The sequence below is a fragment of the Electrona antarctica genome, assembly GCF_951216825.1.
Source record: "Electrona antarctica genome assembly, chromosome: 8".
Classification (NCBI taxonomy): domain Eukaryota; kingdom Metazoa; phylum Chordata; class Actinopteri; order Myctophiformes; family Myctophidae; genus Electrona; species Electrona antarctica.
In genome coordinates, this window is record NC_136789.1 from 46,064,716 (window position 1) to 46,084,152 (window position 19,437).

Genomic DNA, 19,437 nt, shown 5'->3' on the forward strand with positions numbered 1-19,437 from the left:
TGTATATAGGATGGCTAACATGCACACTGACACCATAAACACCACATATATCTATATAGTGTATATAGGATGGCTAACATGCACACTGACACCATAAACACCACATATATCTATATAGTGTATATAGGATGGCTAACATGCACACTGACACCATAAACATATATACTGTATATAGGATGGCTAACATGCACACTGACACCATAAACACATATATCTATATACTGTATATAGGATGGCTAACATGCACACTGACACCATAAACACATATATCTATATACTGTATATAGGATGGCTAACATGCACACTGACACCATAAACACATATATCTATATACTGTATATAGGATGGCTAACATGCACACTGACACCATAAACAAGCTGCAACACAGTATGGTGTTGTGTCTGACGTCCCACCATGTGACTGGCATGAACAGCTGGCTCTCTGTCGCTCCGGAGTCACCCTTCACTTTATGCCACGAGATGCACTCATGCGTGTGTACACAAGCACGCACACACACACACACACACACACACACACACACACACACACACACACACACACACACACACACACACACACACACACACACACACGCACACACTGCATGCATGCACGCACAAAGCCTGGTTGTGCAGTGGTCATGGTTGATCGGTAGTGTGAAGAGAACAGGCATGTCCCATTGCCTTCAGCCAGCAAGGTGACGACTATTTAAGCCCCCCCCCCCCCCCCCCCCGCCCCAGCATTCAAGATAATTGGCCCTTTCTTACTCTCCTGAACTTGAATGCAGTATTTTAAGTTGAAAGAATTGCAGTAATCTACTGTATGCCATACGCCACATCTCCAGTAAAACTTAATTGAGCTGGCTGGGAGGTCAAATCCAAAGTTATCGTAGAAATCCATATAGTCAAATCCATAGTTATGGTACAAACTATAAATCCATTGTCAAATACTGTACATAGTCAAGGTACAAATCCATAGTCACCATAGTCATGGTAGAAATCCATAGTGAAATCCATAGTGATGGTACAAATCATTAGTCAAATCATATCATAGGCTAGTGGGAGATTTTTTTTTATGTGCCTATCATGATCATGGCAACAATGTTGTGTCTCAGAGTACATATACCAAATTGCTCATAGATTATCAGAGACAGTAACTTTTGTATGAATATTTGTTCATGTTTGTGGAGTAATTTGTTGGAGTAATTACAAATTTGTAATTTGTAACACGCACGCACGCACGCACGCGGCACGCGTACAGCAGCTATAGGAGCTTGTATTTGGAGAAAAGTGAAGACATACATTTTTGAGGGGCGCTAGCCCCTCCTATATACAGGTTTAATGTTTGTTTTTAGTTCAATGTTTGTATTAAAACGCCATTGACAATGAAGGGAAAGTTTACGTCATTTGTCCCTCATTACGTCATATTGTCTCTTTATTGTTAATGGCATTTAATGTTTGTGTTGACACAGTTTTTTTTACATCACCATTACATCACCATATCAACATGAGTTAGACTTTAATATACTAGCGCCCCTCACTTCACACGTGTGTGATTTATTTATTTGAGCTAGTATAAAAAACAGGAACATATTGCATCTGTGATAGTGGAAAGAAGCACAGCGCTAATGTAACAAGGTGTAATCATCAGTTGGGTGCACGTATCTGCAAACACACGCCACATACCATTGATTATAATATGGCAGATTAATTTATTCTCTGGCCCGGAAAATAATTATTTTGATCATGACCGGCCCAAAAATTGCCTAGCTTAAACAGTACATTACAATATGTAGGCTATCTGAATACATTGGAGGTAAAAAGAAAACACTTGTGAAGTGAGGGGCGCTCTTATCATCATATTCAATGCCAATCAAATCATTTCCATGGTAGGCCTACACTCAGACACACAAAGCTGGGCATAAGAGGGAATAGCGCCTCTCAAAAATAAGCACTGTAGTACATAAACATACCGCAGCATGCTCTCTCTCTGCCTCTGAGCAGTGCAGTGTATAGATTCCAGTGATCCCATAGCCCGAGGGGGCGAGGCCATCGACTGACACTTTGATTGATTAAGCCAAAACACAGCAGCATTTCTGAGCTATAAGCTTAGCAAGAAAGTTAGCTATGAAGCCACGGAATGACGTATTTCAATGCATGTTGCCCCTCTAATGCTATGGTGACCAATGTGCCATTATTAGGGAGATCAGGCATCAAGTTCCCTGATTGGTCCATTCAACCCATTAGCTTCTTGGATTGGTCAAACGTCATGTGAACATTTGTATCTTTGTACCAATATAACTGCGACATACTAGCGTCATGTCCAGGGGGTGTACTTGTACATCAAGCTGCCTCACGCTACAGAAACAGGAGATAGGCTCCTGCCCTATGGGCCTCATGGCTCGGCAAGGCTACTTACCAATATAACTGTACAATACGACTCCAGTCTACTACTGGTGAAATGTATTGGACTATGTTTATTTACGAGGTGAGATTCAGTTACATCAACGTTAGTGCTAGTGTCTACAATGAGATTCAGTTACATCAACGTTAGTGCTAGTGTCTACAATGAGATTCAGTTACATCAACGTTAGTGCTAGTGTCTACAATGAGATTCAGTTACATCAACGTTAGTGCTAGTGTCTACAATGAGATTCAGTTACATCAACGTTAGTGCTAGTGTCTACAATGAGATTCAGTTACATCAACGTTAGTGCTAGTGTCTACAATGAGATTCAGTTACATCAACGTTAGTGCTAGTGTCTACAATGCTACGCTGGACGTTTCGTCTGAATGGAGGAACACGCAGAGATGTCCATGCTGGTGTTGCAGTTGGGCACAAGGTCTACTACTTTAAAGCACACGGTAACGCATCGGACAGTTGGACACAAGGTGTACTACTTTAAAGCACACGGTAACGCATCGGACAGTTGGACACAAGGTGTACTACTTTAAAGCAGTACACCAAAACCACCAAAAACAGCCGATCTACAAGCATAAATGACAACTGACAAGTGTAGATCGTAGATCCGTTTTCATCATGAGAAAAAAGAGGTAAAATAAGTGGTTACTCTACAAAAACAAATTGGTACTCGGTATCGGTGAGTACTAAAAATGAAGTACTTGTACTCTGTCTGAAAAAATGGTATCGGGACAACTCTAGGAAAAAGATAACATGAATACCCTTGTACACGCACCCTCGCACGCACGCATGCAGATTGCAGACACCATATTTCTGCAACAAACAAATACTTTGCACGTTGACTATCTGTGAATAGTTTCAGCAAAGAACATAAGAAAGACATGGCAATCACGCTAATTAATGCATAAAAACAAGTATACAAACAGCATGACTGAGAGAAGAGAGGAGAGGTACAGGAGAAGAGAGGAGAGAGGAGAGGTACAGGAGAAGAGAGGAGAGGTACAGGAGAAGAGAGGAGAGGTACAGGAGAAGAGAGGAGAGAGGAGAGGAGAAGAGAGGAGAGGTACAGGAGAAGAGAGGAGAGGTACAGGAGAAGAGAGGAGAGGTACAGGAGAAGAGAGGAGAGGTACAGGAGAAGAGAGGAGAAGAGAGGAGTGGTACAGGAGAAGAGAGGAGAGGTACAGGAGAAGAGAGGAGAGGTACAGGAGAAGAGAGGAGAGGTACAGGAGAAGAGAGGAGAAGAGAGGAGTGGTACAGGAGAAGAGAGGAGAGGTACAGGAGAAGAGAGGAGAGGTACAGGAGAAGAGAGGAGAAGAGAGGAGTGGTACAGGAGAAGAGAGGAGAGAGGAGTGGTACAGGAGAAGAACACATTATCTTTTAATAAGGGCACAGCCATTCCTCTCCCTGTGATTTAATATTAGAGCGTGGAAGAGCAAACTCCTCGTTCAATATTTATAATAGTCTCCTTGTCGCCCGGGCCCTTTAATAAATAAAACGAGTCCAGTGCTTCCGTGAGCCGCTGCTTTGGCTGAAACATTCCCAAACCAAGCCCATGTAAGTCCTCATCTGATTCGTTTCACTTACTCTGGCACAGTCGGTGCATTCAGGGTCAACAGGAAACATGGGGAAGTAATATCAGCTGTGAATTCAACTGTTCAGCTGTGCTTGGCTCACAAGGGGACGCACCGTTAGCGGTTATTGTTTTCCGTGAATGTTTTCGTTGTGCCTGCGCACGTGCACATGCGTGCGTGTGTGTGTGTGTGTGTGTGTGTGCGTGTGTGTGTGTGTGTGCGCGTGTGTGCATGTGTGTGTGTATGTGTGAGTGAGAGAGAGAGAGAGAGAGAGTTCCTGCCAGACGTACTGGAATTCGATTATGTGCAGTGGAGGTTAAAGTGTATTCCAACTGTAAACCCAACTTTGCACCAGTTGATTTCACTGGGAAGGTACCCCTTGACTTGCAAGTGAGTTAACATCAATACTATCCTTAACTAGAACTGCACTCTGTCGAGTGCCTACTTGCTTGCGCACTAGTAGGCCATTTGTTGCACACAAGTAGGCCATAAATGGCCTACTAGAGCGCAAGCAGAGCGCGCAAGTGCTGTAGACCGCTACAAACTTTCAAATCTTAGTCTCACATATTGAATTATTAGATTTAACTATTTGCTACGTACCTTGCTCTCTCACATATTGAATTATTAGATTTAGCTATTTGCTACGTAGTCTTGAAATACCTTTAACTAGGGTATTTCAAGACTAGGGTTCAGTAATATTGTGTTAGGATTCTCACTTCTCCGTCAACTTTGGTTTGATGGAATATATCTCTAGCCTGGAGCCTCGTCTATCCTGGCTTGTTGCCCTCAATTCCTTCTCTCCAAGACTCCAAGTTTTATTTCTCCAAGTCTTATTTCTTGAAATACCTTTAACTAGAGTATTTCAAGACTAGGGTTCAGTAATATTGTTTTAAGGTTTCTCACTTCTCCGTCAACTTTGGTTTGATGGAATATATCTCTAGCCTGGAGCCTCGTCTATCCTGGCTTGTTGCCCTCAATTCCTTCTCTCCAAGACTCCAAGTCTTATTTCCTCTAAAACCCTCTTAAAGATCCTTGGCTCCAAGACTCTCCAAGACTCCAAAAGTTCAAGTCATCTTAAGTACCTTCTTGAAATACCATTAACTTATGTTGAGAAATAATAAGTTTGTTCGACGTCACACTGGAACACGTCATCGTTACGTCACCGTCAACTATACCCTGGCATTGGTACATATATTTATCACGTCATATGCTCATATGTCCATATGTGTACATGTCTATATGTATGTATATGTAGTTTTCTGAGTGGTTGGTGGTATAATGTGATCGGCTGGGTGGTTTGATGCGTATGTCCTTGACACTGAAACGTATCATCATTACGTCACCATCGTCAACCAATTATACCCTGGCATTGGTACATAATCTTCATCACGATTCACGGAAAACATACCTGCACGGTCAGCTTCCGTATGGCCGTATGACATCATATCACGTGCATTCTAAGGGACATTGGTACATATCTTCATCACGTCATGGGACATATGCTTCGTAGCATGACAAAAACACACCTGCACGGTCAGCTTGGGGCCAGCATATGACATCATAACATGTGCTGGCCCCAAACACACCCATCGTAGCACCTGGCCGAAAACATGACTTGCGCGCTCTGCTTGCGCAAGTAATTATCTGTATCAAAATAAGTTGGTCAACACAGACAATATTGTCATAGATGACATAATGACATCATTCCAGTGGCGAAAGGACCTGGCAATGGGCCCCAATGGGTTTTGAACAAAAAGCCTCAAATCATGAACGCAGCGTGCAATTTATGTGAAAGTCTTCACGCACTTTCCCACTAGGCTGAGGAATAAATCCCACCCTTTTCACATTGGCCTGCTATAGCGCCACCAACAGGTGGATTTTAGCAAAACACATTTTTGCAACAAAATGCCTCAAATCATCCAATTTCCATCAAAGGCGTGAGAGGAAATGGCACCCTATTGACATTGGCCTATTATAGCGCCACCAGGAGGCCACAATAACCTGACCTGGCCTGGTGGAGACCTGTTCCCCGAGGGGCACTTTTTCTAGTTAGACATGATCTTCTCCCTTCGCCAACTTTAGGAGCAGTACAGAGAACAGCAGATATCCCTACATGTATTTATCACTTTCACTGACCTCATTTTTATCTAAGGCTTTTGATCTCGTCAGCAGGGAAGGACTTTTCCAGATTCTCCCAAAGATGGATGTCAAATCGTTTTATTAATTCTTTCTATGGAAAAATAATGATATTGTGGACTTGTTATCATGATAGTATTGTATGGTGAGTGTTTGGTGTGGTTACATGCCTTCACAAAGCCCATTTTGACACACGATGGCCTTTCCATTATGTACACAGCTTAGAGATGCAACGATACTGATTTTTCAATTCCGATCCGATCCGATATATTCATTTTTGAAATTTCCCGATACACTCCCGATATCCGATATTTTACATAGCAAAAAATGAAAATACAAAATGCACATTGACATTATTTTTGGTAGCGTGGCATTGGTTAGAGATCTCAATTTAGTCAGACCATTATTAACACTATCCTAAACCCTAACCTAACCCAAGCCACGATGATTTGTAACCCGCAGCATGGGTCTGACTAACGAGTGGTCTGACTTGAGGGAAGTCCCCTTATTTTTGAGGGGCGCAAGCCCCTCCTATATTCAGCTAAGTGTAGATTTTTGTCTTACACAAACATTAAATTCCTGTTGACAATGAATGGAGAATTTACATCAGTGTCTGAGCAAATAGACATGTTACGTCATGATGATGTACAATGATAAGAGTGCCCCTCACTTCACACGGGTGTGATTTTTTTAAATTGTAGAATAGGCTTTAAATAATAGAGCAGTCATACTATTAATATTGTTTGTTGTGTAATGTTACACAAGGCTGTAATACACAGCATATCTCTAAATAGCAAATAATGTACAAATGCCTTACATTTAAATTCAAAGAGGGGATGTTTATGGTTAAGTGTTTAAAAATAAGAATAATAAGTGTTTAACCTGTAAACCTTAAGGAAATGGCAACCTGTTAATTAATACTATGGTTTTTTATTATTATTATTATTATTATGTGCCTTTTTACCTTTACCTTTTTACCCCTAAAGTGATGCCTGCATGTAACCTGTTAATTAATACTATGGTCTATTAATAATAATAATAGTAATTATTATTATTGCTATGTACAGTGGGAGTGGTACCTTTTAGCCCTAATGTGATGCCTGGAAACAGCTGCGCTATCATGTGACAAAAGCCTTGAGCCTTACCGACAGAACTCGGGGAGAAAAAAAATACCTCAGGTCTCAGGACGTTTGTTATGGTGCTGGTGTTGTGTTTGCTACTTTAGTTTGCAAACTCTGTCTTTGTCTTAAGAATTGCACTAAACTTACAATCTGAATCAATATTTGAGCTTCTGACAACAATGTCATGGTTTGATAACTGAGCCAATTATATAAAGACGGATTTAACCGCGACGACGACGTGCGCTCATTCATCATCATCATCGTCACAGCAGCATTTTTTTTCCAATGGCAATAATAAAGTTACAAAGATTGAATCACATAGCGCTAAACAGCACGTGTGTGCAGTTAATATATAGCAGAAGAATGGATTACAAGAGCAATCTCATCAACAACAATGTCAGAACGCAGCTGTGTTGTGGAGATGATCGAGTCTCCACCACCCAACTGAACTGCGCATGCAGTGACTTGACTGATCCGTGCGACGACGGGTAAACTTTATACTTCTAATACTAGCTGTTAAGTCTGTAAGTGATTACATTCTCTTGCATATTGCACCTTAGTGGGGCTTTTTCTATAGTCTCTGTTTGCAGTCTGTAGGCCTACATACATACATACTGGAGGTTGGATTCGCTCACTGCACTGTCTGAGCAGGACGGACTGTAGTAAACATTAAACACGTTTCCCCCTCCTGTATCGGAGCGTGTATCGGTTGCGTCAAATCCGATCTCCGATACATTAATTAAGCTGGATCGGAGGCCGATCCCGATATAATATCGGATCGGTTGCATCTCTAACACAGCTCAGACCGTGCAGCAGAGCCTACTGACCATAGGAGAGATAACAACAGGCAAACGTTGACCAAAATAAAAATATATTCTACATTCTCTCTAAAGTAGTAGAAGTGTAGACTTTTTGTAAATTAAGTAATGCAGATGTTTAACAATAATTTAACTCTTTAGAGCGTAAAATGACATTTTCATTTTACGCTCTCAAGAGTTAAAGATCTATAGTATAAGGGTCCATTTGATTACCAACTTTCCATCATTTAGCTGGGGACCACCTGGAACCCCCTCAAGGCCCACTGGTGGTCCCCGGACCACTGGTTGGAAATAACAGTTGGATAACAGTGCATGGCTGATGGATACATGACATGAAATTACAGACGTGACGTTTGCAAGGTAAATATGCATAATAATGCTTATTTCAAATCGGTGATCGCTCGTGTGCACGTGCGGCCAACATAGCCCCACTAGTTAAAATCACACCTGTGTGAAGTGAGCGGTGCAACTGTACCGTGTGGGGGTCCCCGTGGGGTCCCCGCAACATCCAAACCCCCAGTTCCGGCGAGCCGCCCCGTGTCCGAAACCGTCGAGAAATGACAGAGTTACTGTGTTGCAGCTTTCCGTGCTCGGACCTACACAGGGACGAAAGGACAGAGTTACCGTGTGGGGGTCCCCGGAACATCCAGAACCCCAGCAACGCTCCTAGGGGGCCAGCCCGTTTCCGGTGAGCCTTCCCATGTCCGAAACGGTCGAGAAATGACAGATTTACCGTGTTGCAGCTTTCGGACATACACAGGGACAGACACAGGGACAGACACAGGGACAGACACAGGGACAGACACAGGGACATACACAGGGACAGACACAAGGACAGACACAGGGACAGACACAGGGACAGACACAAGGACCGACACAGGGACAGGGACATACACAAGGACAGACACAGGGACAGGGACAGACACAGGGACAGACACAGGGACAGACACAGGGACAGACACAGGGACAGACACAGACACATACACAGGGACAGACACATACACAGGGACAGACACAGGGACAGACACAGGGACAGACACAGGGACAGACACAAGGACAGACACAGGGACAGACACAGGGACAGACACAGACACAGGGACAGACACAGGGACAGACACAAGGACAAACACAGGGACAGACACAAGGACAGACACAGGGACAGACACAAGGACAGACACAGGGACAGACACAGGGACAGACACAGACACAGGGACATACACAGGGACAGACACAGGGACAGACACAAGGACAGACACAGACACAGGGACAAACACAGGGACAGACACAAGGACAGACACAAGGACAGACACAGACACAGACACAGGGACAGGGACAGACACAAGGACAGACACAAGGACAGACACAAGGACAGACACAAGGACAGACACAGGGACAGACACAAGGACAGACACAGGGACAGACACAGGGACAGACACAGGGACAGACACAGGGACAGACACAGACACAGGGACAGACACAGGGACAGACACAGGGACAGACACAAGGACAGACACAGGGACAGACACAGGGACAGGGACAGACACAGACACAGGGACAGACACAAGGACAGACACAGGGACAGACACAGGGACAGACACAGGGACAGACACAGGGACAGACACAGGGACAGACACAGGGACAGACACAGGGACAGACACAGACACAGGGACAGGGACAGACACAGACACAGGGACAGGGACAGACACAGACACAGGGACAGACACAGACACAGGGACAGGGACAGACACAGACACAGGGACAGACACAGACACAGGGACAGACACAGGGACAGACACAGGGACAGACACAGACACAGGGACAGACACAGGGACAGACACAGGGACAGACACAGACACAGACACAGGGACAGGGACAGACACAGACACAGGGACAGACACAGACACAGACACAGGGACAGACACAGGGACAGACACAGACACAGACACAGACACAGACACAGACACAGACACAGGGACAGACACAGGGACAGACACAGGGACAGACACAGGGACAGACACAGGGACAGGGACAGGGACAGACACAGGGACAGACACAGGGACATACTATACATACAGTACACACATAGCTGCGTAATGGAGCGGAAGAACCGCTCAAAACATCCACAGCACATCTTATCTCTGCAACATGGTGGTTCAGAGTAGACTATCCTGCACTGTGTTTATAGAACCGTGAAACTTTAACGATGGAAAACTAAACAATCGTTAGCCACTGGCTGATTCTGAAGACGTATAGCATTGAAGGTGCAATGAGGCGGATAAATTATTTTATTAGCAGCATTATCAGTTCAAGTAAAAAGAAAAAAGCTCAATTAGCCCATCATCAGGATCTCAGCTAAGAGTGGGTGGGGGACATGGATGACAGACACCATGGGAGATCATGGTGAGAAAGCATGAAGGCCCAAATCCCTGCTGGCATCCAGTCAATAAAGCCTTTTCAAGTGCACGCACGCACGCACGCACGCACGCACGCACGCACGCACGTACGTGGCCACAGATCAGACTGTCATGTTGTTTGTAGTCAACAGGAAGCACTGTGTGGAGGGCAAATGCTTCTGGAAAAGCAGTTACATGGCTGTGTGATGTTATATGCATCCATGTGTGTGTGTGTGTGTGTGTGTGTGTGTGTGTGTGTGTGTGTGTGTGTGTGTGTGTGTGTGTGTGTGTGTGTGTGTGTGTGTGTGTGTCATGATTTCCAAAATGTGGGAAAGTAAAAGTGTTATCTCAAACACGCTCACCACAGGGATGTCACCTGTAAGCCTCAGGTCAGGTCAGTCAATTCGTCTCAGAAAGCCTGTTCCGTTGGAAGGTCAAATGGTCAAACCCTTGGGGACACAATAATGTCATCCTTCAAACACAACCTGCTCCTCTTCGATATCGGATGTTTATGTACGAAAGATTTGCACTTCCATTTTGCACAAGAAAGAAAGAAAGAAAGAAAGAAAGAAAGAAAGAAAGGGCCTGTCTTTGTAATGTCTGTGAAAGCCACCTTTTTAAAGGAACGGAACTATGTCCTCAAATCCACCATATCAGCATACACTTCAAAAGCTCTTTGCCGTGCGGACTCCTTCTCCCAGACCCACTCTGATAAATCAGTAAACAGTGAAACTCTGCCCTTGAAGTATCCTTTTTTCCATTGGAAGAGTTTTCTTTCCACCATCTCAGATAGAGGCCCTGTGAATCACCCTTCAGCTGCTCAGATCAATAAATCCTCCACTGAGCTTAAACATGGGCTTTTAGAGCGGAATTGTCTAGTATGTGTGTCTGTGTCTCTCTCTGTTTGTGTGTGTGTGTGTGTGTGTGTGTGTGTGTGCGTGCGTGCGTGCGTGCGTGCGTGCGTGCGTGCGTGCGTGCGTGCGTGCGTGCGTGCGTGCGTGCGTGCGTGCGTGTCACATGAGAATTCGAGTTAATGTGAAGTCTTCTCACTGGGTGGATTTTGAAATCAAATCGGGCAATTACTATGTACAGTACATCAATGTCGAAAAAATGATGTCACATGATTAGGCCTACACTGGAGAATTATGTGGAACACTTGACTTAGCAGAGGGGGCTCTGAGGCAGGGGGGGGGGCCTCCAGAGAGAGGAACAAGAGGAAAGAAATGAAACAGTGCCTACAGACTTCCACTTATTCAACGAGTCAATTAAGCCCAACTTTTTGGCTGAGACTGGAAATTTAGCAATTTGCATCTAATGCCTGCACTTGTAAGCAGGATGGAGCCGTCCCCGGAGACAGGCAGCTCAGTAATACTAGTAACACATGGGTGCACATGGAGCTGTGCTGTTTGGAAACACACTGACACAAGACTACATGCAGCACACTGTACAGCAGTGGCTCTCAAAGCGGCTCCGGGGGTTCCACACTGACACAAGACTACATGCAGCACACTGTACAGCAGTGGCTCTCAAAGCGGGCTACGGGGGTTCCAGACTACATGCAGCACACTGTACAGCAGTGGCTCTCAAAGCGGGCTCCGGGGGTTCCAGGAGGAAACACACTGACACCAGACTACATGCAGCACACTGTACAGCAGTGGCTCTCAAAGCGGGCTCCGGGGGTTCCAGGAGGACCCCAGCTGTACAGCAGTGGCTCTCAAAGCGGGCTCCGGGGGTTCCAGGAGGACCCCAGCTGTACAGCAGTGGCTCTCAAAGCGGGCTCCGGGGGTTCCAGGAGGACCCCAGCTGTACAGCAGTGCAAAGCGGGCTCCGGGGGTTCCACTACATGCAGCACACTGTACAGCAGTGGCTCTCAAAGCGGGCTCCGGGGGTTCCAGGAGGACCCCAGCTGTACAGCAGTGGCTCTCAAAGCGGGCTCCGGGGGTTCCAGGAGGACCCCAGCTGTACAGCAGTGGCTCTCAAAGCGGGCTCCGGGGGTTCCAGGAGGACCCCAGCTGTACAGCAGTGGCTCTCAAAGCGGGCTCCGGGGGTTCCAGGAGGACCCCACTGTACAGCAGTGGCTCTCAAAGCGGCTCCGGGGGTTCCAGGAGGACCCCACTGTACAGCAGTGGCTCTCAAAGCGGGCTCCGGGGGTTCCAGGAGGAAACACACTGACACAAGCCTACATGCAGCACACTGTACAGCAGTGGCTCTCAAAGCGGGCTCCGGGGGTTCCAGGAGGACCTCAAAGCGGGCTCCGGGGGTTCCAGGAGGACCTCAAAGCGGGCTCCGGGGGTTCCAGGAGGACCTCAAAGCGGGCTCCGGGGGTTCCAGGAGGACCCCAGCAAAATGAGGAACAGTTTAAACACTTAAGCCCTAGTTGATTTGTCGGAAAAAGCTATCTACAAGCTCACAATGTGTCGTGATGCGACCCGTGAGCTTTTAAATCAGGCTTTAAAAAAATCTTCTCTTAAGGGGTCCCTGGCAGGACATCTTTTCAAATAGGGTCCGTGGCCTAATACGTAACCTATCAATTTGGGAGTCCCTGACATGAACACGTGTATGTGTACGTGTATGCGAAATGTGTTTGTGCTATATGGGCATGTCGTGGGCATTAGCATAAGTTAAAATGTGTCCCATTGTGTGTCTGTGTCTGTGTCTGTGTGTGTGTGTGTGTGTGTGTGTGCGTGCGTGCGTGCGTGCGTGCGTGTATGTTTAGGGGGGAGTGAGCCATTCCACTATGGGTCAGAGTGGATTAATTTGAATTTGAAAACAAATTACTTCTGCTAATCTTTCAATAAACCCAAATTGTGCACTGGGGGAAACACTATCTTGAATATTTAAATATCCCCCTCCCCAGAGAAAGAAGAGATTGTGGTCAGCAGTGTAAAAACATGAGGTTATAAGCAATGTGGAATAATTAATCATGTGAATTCATTAAGTTGCATGCAAGTACCAGCAATACTGAAACCTTTGGACACGGTGCTAAAAGCAACCTCAGCACAGTGGTGGTGGAAGAAGTAAAAGGAATACCACAATGTGAAAATACTCGTTACAAGAAATAGGCCTGTATTTAAAATGTTACTTGAGTAAAAGTACAAACTAAAGTACCAGTATCTGTATCAAAATACTTAATAATTAATAATTACCCACACACTGTCATCTTGCACGGTATAAGTGCCTGCCAACTTAAACTTGAGGTTTGGAATGCTTTTTTCATTCTCTTCACATTTTTAATTTGAGATATTCATCATAACATGAAGGGCAAAATGTTAATGTTGACCTGTACTTTTCTTATCTTATTATCATCATCCCACATCCTGCCTTTATTTGCCCTGGGTGACTTGAGTGATAACCCCACGGCTTGAGCTAAAAGGGAGCTAATCAGTCAGTGCAAGCTAAAGTGCCATGTCAGTGAGAGACCTTGTAGTGCCAAGACCTCAACAATACAATACCTGAGTGGGCATTGCTGGCCAAGTGGTTAAGGCACATACCATTCTAATATAGCCTTTACAGCGAGTCGTGGGTTCGATTCCCGAGCCTGATGACCATTGCTGTGCATATCACTCCTCATCTCTCCCTCCCTGTTTCCTATCTCTCTCTCTACTGCTATCAATACAGGTAGAAAAGCCCAAAGAATATAACAAACAATGCCTAGGTGATCTACATTTGTCTCTAATTATTTTTGGTGACTATACAGCTGCCTATTTCATATTTCCTGTGATTACCTGCAGTACATTTCTCACAACCAGGGAACGTCTGAGATAAACGAAGGATGGAAGCAGAACGTGCCTATATTCTACACAGAGATAAGTGCTCTTGGATGAAACAAGATGGCGTCATCACCGCAATAAATATCATTCCCCTGAGGGAACAAGAAAGGGAATGAATAAAAATCAAATAAAAGCTCATTTCAGCAAATTAAGACCTCCTGTGCTGTGCGTATGCGTGCGTGTGAGTGCACTTCAGGGTTACTCAAAGTGTCCTCTGCCATTGAGGTGTAATGAATAGAGGGGCTATTACATGTAATTCATAACACCGGCCCTGAGATCTAATGATTTCTCTCTTTTTTTTCCTGTTCTACGCTTTACTCCAAATTGTTGCTATAATTCTTCCCTGGAGCGACTTAATGTGGCAGGTCATCAATAAGCTCGCCCAGCGTAAAGTGGAAGGACCTTTGCATTATGTTTTAATTCCTTGTGCGCTCCTTAGAGTTTTGCTATTAAGAGCAGAGAGCAGAAAGAGAGAAAAAAGAAACTAGACAGAGGAAGCTATGGCACTCAGAACGTGTTCAATATTTAACCATCCTCCTTGCCCTCCTGGGAAAGCTGCGACCGGAACTTAGCCTTTACGGTTTAAACACATCAGCCAAGCGGATTCCCTGGATGCCGGCCCCGAGAGAGAGGAGGTCCCTGGCTCATCTCATGGCCTGGCATGCCGCCTCCATTTATATCCGGATCGATAGCAAATGGAACCAAGCCGTTAAGAATCCCCTCCCAGGAATTAAAGTTGTTCTGCCGTCTATTTAGCCTTTAACAAAGGCTTTACCCTCGGTCTCCTGCAGCTCTGAAGAGTGAACATGGGGTTAAAGACATAAAGAAGCATTGCTTGGTGGAGAAATGTGTGCCTTTTCAATTTGTTACCGATTCCTATAAAGCCAACGGCACCAACTTGTAAATGAAGTGAAAGGACAGCAAATCGATACTCAATCAAAATCTGCGTTGACCTTTTTCACCTTGTGAGCTATTTGCTAATTAATGGCAGCAATCAGCTGTATTGTATTCCATATTATATATAGGGTCTATATGGAGGAAATATTATTTTCTAATTGATTTTATTTCCTCTGCTCAGTGACAGTACTTAAGGATAAAGGTGTGTGGCTCGTTTATGGGTTGCATGGCATCTGACATTGGTACCATAGTGACTGAACGTGACATTGGTACCATAGTGACTGAACGTGACATTGGTACCATAGTGACTGAACGTGTGGACATAGTTTGGTTTGATTGTGTGGGGCTTGTCATAGTTTTCTTCATTTAAGATAGGTATGTTAAAATAATTTGACGTCTACCTTCAGATGAATGGGTGGGTGGCTGTGGCATTCTATACTGTATTTTGTCAGTATAGAATGGGAAGATCTTACAGTAGCAAGGCCTTAGTTATAAGGGAGAGGATGTCATATTTTGTAAGTTCTACATATCCTGAATTCAATCAGCATAACTGCACATAATTTGCACACATCCTGTGCATATCCTTGCTGGATCTATAATACACCTGTTGTATCTGCAGACTTTGAACTATGCACCTTTTATTAATCCCTGACCAATCCTTTTCCGACACTCTACAATTCACCTCACGTGCCCCAATCCCTCACGTCACCCGAACCCCATGCAAGTGCATCAAATCAATCTCCTATTGATGGGAAGAGACCAGACCAAAGGTCTCTCTCTATTTCTGTGTTCACTGCCGAGAACACAGTGAACTGTAAAGAACTGAGCTGCACTGGTTCATGGATCCACCACGGTAACCTCCAGACAGATTGACAGCTAAAACAAAAACACAGTGAGTCCAGGTGGCCATCAGCCTCTCTGGTATGACATGGGGACAATTCGGTGACATTCTCTGTGTTCCACAGTGTACCGACTCTCAAGGTTGTCATTGCATTTGTTTAGTTCTTACTCGCCTCTTTGTCTTTTCCCTTGCTCACAGGAACGAGCCAAAAGGACCCTGGGGAAAAAAGTACATTACTTCTCTCTCTCTCTCTCTCTCTCTCTCTCTCTCTCTCTCTCTCTCGAAGGAGGTAGATCGTTTTTTTCTTCTGCTGTCTTTATGGCAGACAGAGACACTAGGCGTGACTAATCGCCGTCGCCACATTGACGGCCAGGTTTTCTCTTTCTCTCTCTCTCTCTCTCTCTCTCTCTCTCTCTCTCTCTCGCGCTCCAGGACAGTATCGGCTATAAGGTCCGGCTGTGGCCACTGTGGACACTGATTACGAGAAGTGAATCGTAAATATTTTAAATAGCACCGAAAAACCCTCTGTGTTTTATTCAACCTCTCGGCTGAGGAAGGTCAGAGCTAATTTGCAAGCCATAAAAATGCATTTGGCAGATTTTCACCGAGAACTCGGCGGATAGACGGAGGGAGTGTGTGCAATGGAGTCAGGGTTCTGATGACATTGTATAGCCCTCATGATACTTGGCAGAAGAGTTATTACCGCCATTAAGGCCGGCTGGGCAATGGGGATAGCGTGCGTGCGTGCGTGCGTGCGTGCGTGCGTGCGTGCGTGCGTGCGTGCGTGCGTGCGTGCGTGTGTGCGTTACACAGAGGTTAGCCTGAGCTAATGTGTTTCTGGTGTAGAGGGGCGGGTCGTGGCAAAGATTTGCGCATGCCCTGATTGGATCTCACCGATCTGTCAGTCACGCCCAGCCCCTCCTCTCCCCCCAGTGCAGCGCTACGTCACATAATTTGGAGCGACGCCCACCCAGAAGAGTTGACTCGCACTTCTAGACCAGAGCAGCCAATGTGTTCCTCCAGGCTTTCATTTTTTGCGCCGACGAAAATGAAAGCCTGGTACCGAGGCTACACAGAGGTAGTCACCCTCTTGTATCTGTGTGTGTGTGTGTGTGTGTGTGTGTGTGTGTGTGTGTGTGTGTGTGTGTGTGTGTGTGTGTGTGTGTGTGTGTGTGTGTGTGTGTGTGGACTGTGCGCACACACACACACACACACATACAAGAGGGTGACTTGTATGTGGGGGGGTGCCAGTGTGTGTGCAAGTGTCAACAGTTTATGAACAAGCATGCATGTGATGTGTCTAAAAAAGGCATGTGTGCATGATCAGCTCTTTATTAACACACTGAATTACAGACACTGCAGTGACTTTGACCTTGTATGGATTATATGGACGTTGCATTCCAAGTACAGTATACGATGTGGTGTGGTGCGTTTGAGAGTTAATGTGATTCAACATTAAGTGAATGTAAGGATGCAACATTGAATAGTGATAACACTAAAAATGTAAAAAGAGCGACAGCCTATAAGGACACTATAAGCAGACACAAAAGTATAACTAGAAAATGTCACTTTCTGCATGAAAGCAAGGGCATTTGCGTGCCCTGCTGATCAACTGAGGTTCGTTTTAGCACGTCCGTTGTGAATGCACCTTTAGGGGGCACTGAGGTATACAGTATGAGCCAGGAGTGGATAATTAACCGAAAATATATCAAAAATGATTTAGAGCCCACAACCGACTTAATTTTGCTCATATAGGTTAATCGAATAACCAAGAAGTTTGTTTAATATTATATTATTTTTATGTACTATAAACGATGAAAAGATTAAGTCTGATTAAGCACTTACAGTATGCTTTCGTCGTACATTGGTGGCGTGCAAAAATAGCAGATCTACAATCACAATGCGATGCAATTGTCCCTTTATTAATTATTATTCATTAATCGTAACCAAGGCAAAAGTGTTAAATAATGGTGATATTGATATGAGGTCGTATCGCCCAGTCCTACTATGAGCCAAAACGAGACGAGGCTTCGTTAATGAGGTTCTGTACCATGTTGCTACTGTATACGGTACGTCAAAGTCATCAATCAGCGTCCTCATCATCAGCTGTTGTAAGTTGTCAACAGTTGAACTAGGACTCCGTTGAGTTGTTTCACTACTTTGCTGCAGACTAGACAAGGCTCATTAAAATACATGAGGAAACATCTGGCTCTTCCGCATAGCCAATGTCAGTGTCAACGCCCCCCGTGCACACGATGCATGATGGAGCAGGCATAAATCAGTATCGCACGCACGCACGCACGCACGCACGCACGCACGCACGCACGCACGCACGCACGCACACAGCTACCCTAATATTTCCCACAAAATCACAAAAAAATGGTCTCTGTGGTGTTTACGATTTCACATAAAAAAATAGTTATAACCTGGCTTATTTTAATACATATTATAGCCTTTAAAGTCCAAGTGAAAACACACCAAAGATCACATCCAGAGATGGTCAGCAAAACATCATGGTTCTCTTTTCCACATACAGCTATAGCTGCATGCAGATCCAGTGGGGAAGAGCATGCAGAGTAAAAAAGGGTGACAGGCAGCTCAGCTACACGGAATGCAATTTTCCAAGTGCCTGCCATCTGTATAAAGGATATAAATATTACAAGAGGAAGTGACAAGCACGGCAGTCTGCATTTTGTGCTGGAAATAAAAAATCTAATTTCAGTGTGTGTACACCAGGGATGCATTTTAATGTCAGGTGTAAATCTAAAACAGCTAAATCATGTCTGGAGCCAATCCAAGCCAGGTGTGAAACGGGCTCACAGCGACACGCTCTCTACGGCCCGGCAGCACATCTGCCCAGGCCAATCAGAAGCCCTGGCATGCGGGGACATGTTGGCGCAGTCGTTAGCACTGTCGCCTCACAGCTGGAATGTCCAGGGTTTGATTCCCGCCGGGGACGCTGTGGGCACTGGGGGGCGTGTTCTCTCCTCCGCATCATTAGCGCCCATACCCTAGGTGGGGTTGGCAAAAGGGCCTTTCTGTCTGGAGTTTGCGTGTTCTCCCTTTGTCCCCTAGGGTAGGTAGTGGTACCCTCACGAAACACGTGCAGTAATCCTGGTTTCTATACTGCCTCCCCCTGGTCAGCCTGGTTGGAATAATGTGTTCCTTCCACGCACTACGTCCTAGCGGGGAAACGCTGTCAGGTGATAAGAAACAGCCTACTCACTCCTCATGCATTGAAAGAAGCATGGGCACAGTTCGGGGCTCTCCCCAGGTTGGCAGAGGGAGAGTAGCGCCCAGCATTACAGTTTAGGCAATTGGCACCGGGTGAAAAAATGGGTTACAAAATCATGTGATAAAAATGCAGAAATAAAAAAGGAAGCCCTGACATGCAGTGGTGGAAGAAGTATGCAGATGTTCTACTTAACCATATTCTTAGGGGAACATTGGGCAAAGTCACTAAGACTAG

The 19,437-nt window shown here is 45.2% G+C and overlaps 1 protein-coding gene across 3 annotated transcripts in view; it reads right to left on the reverse strand.

The window, feature by feature from the left end:
* cadm2a (cell adhesion molecule 2a) overlaps positions 1-19,437 on the reverse strand; it is a 414,954-nt gene that overhangs the window by 11,054 nt on the left and 384,463 nt on the right. The window lies entirely within an intron of this gene.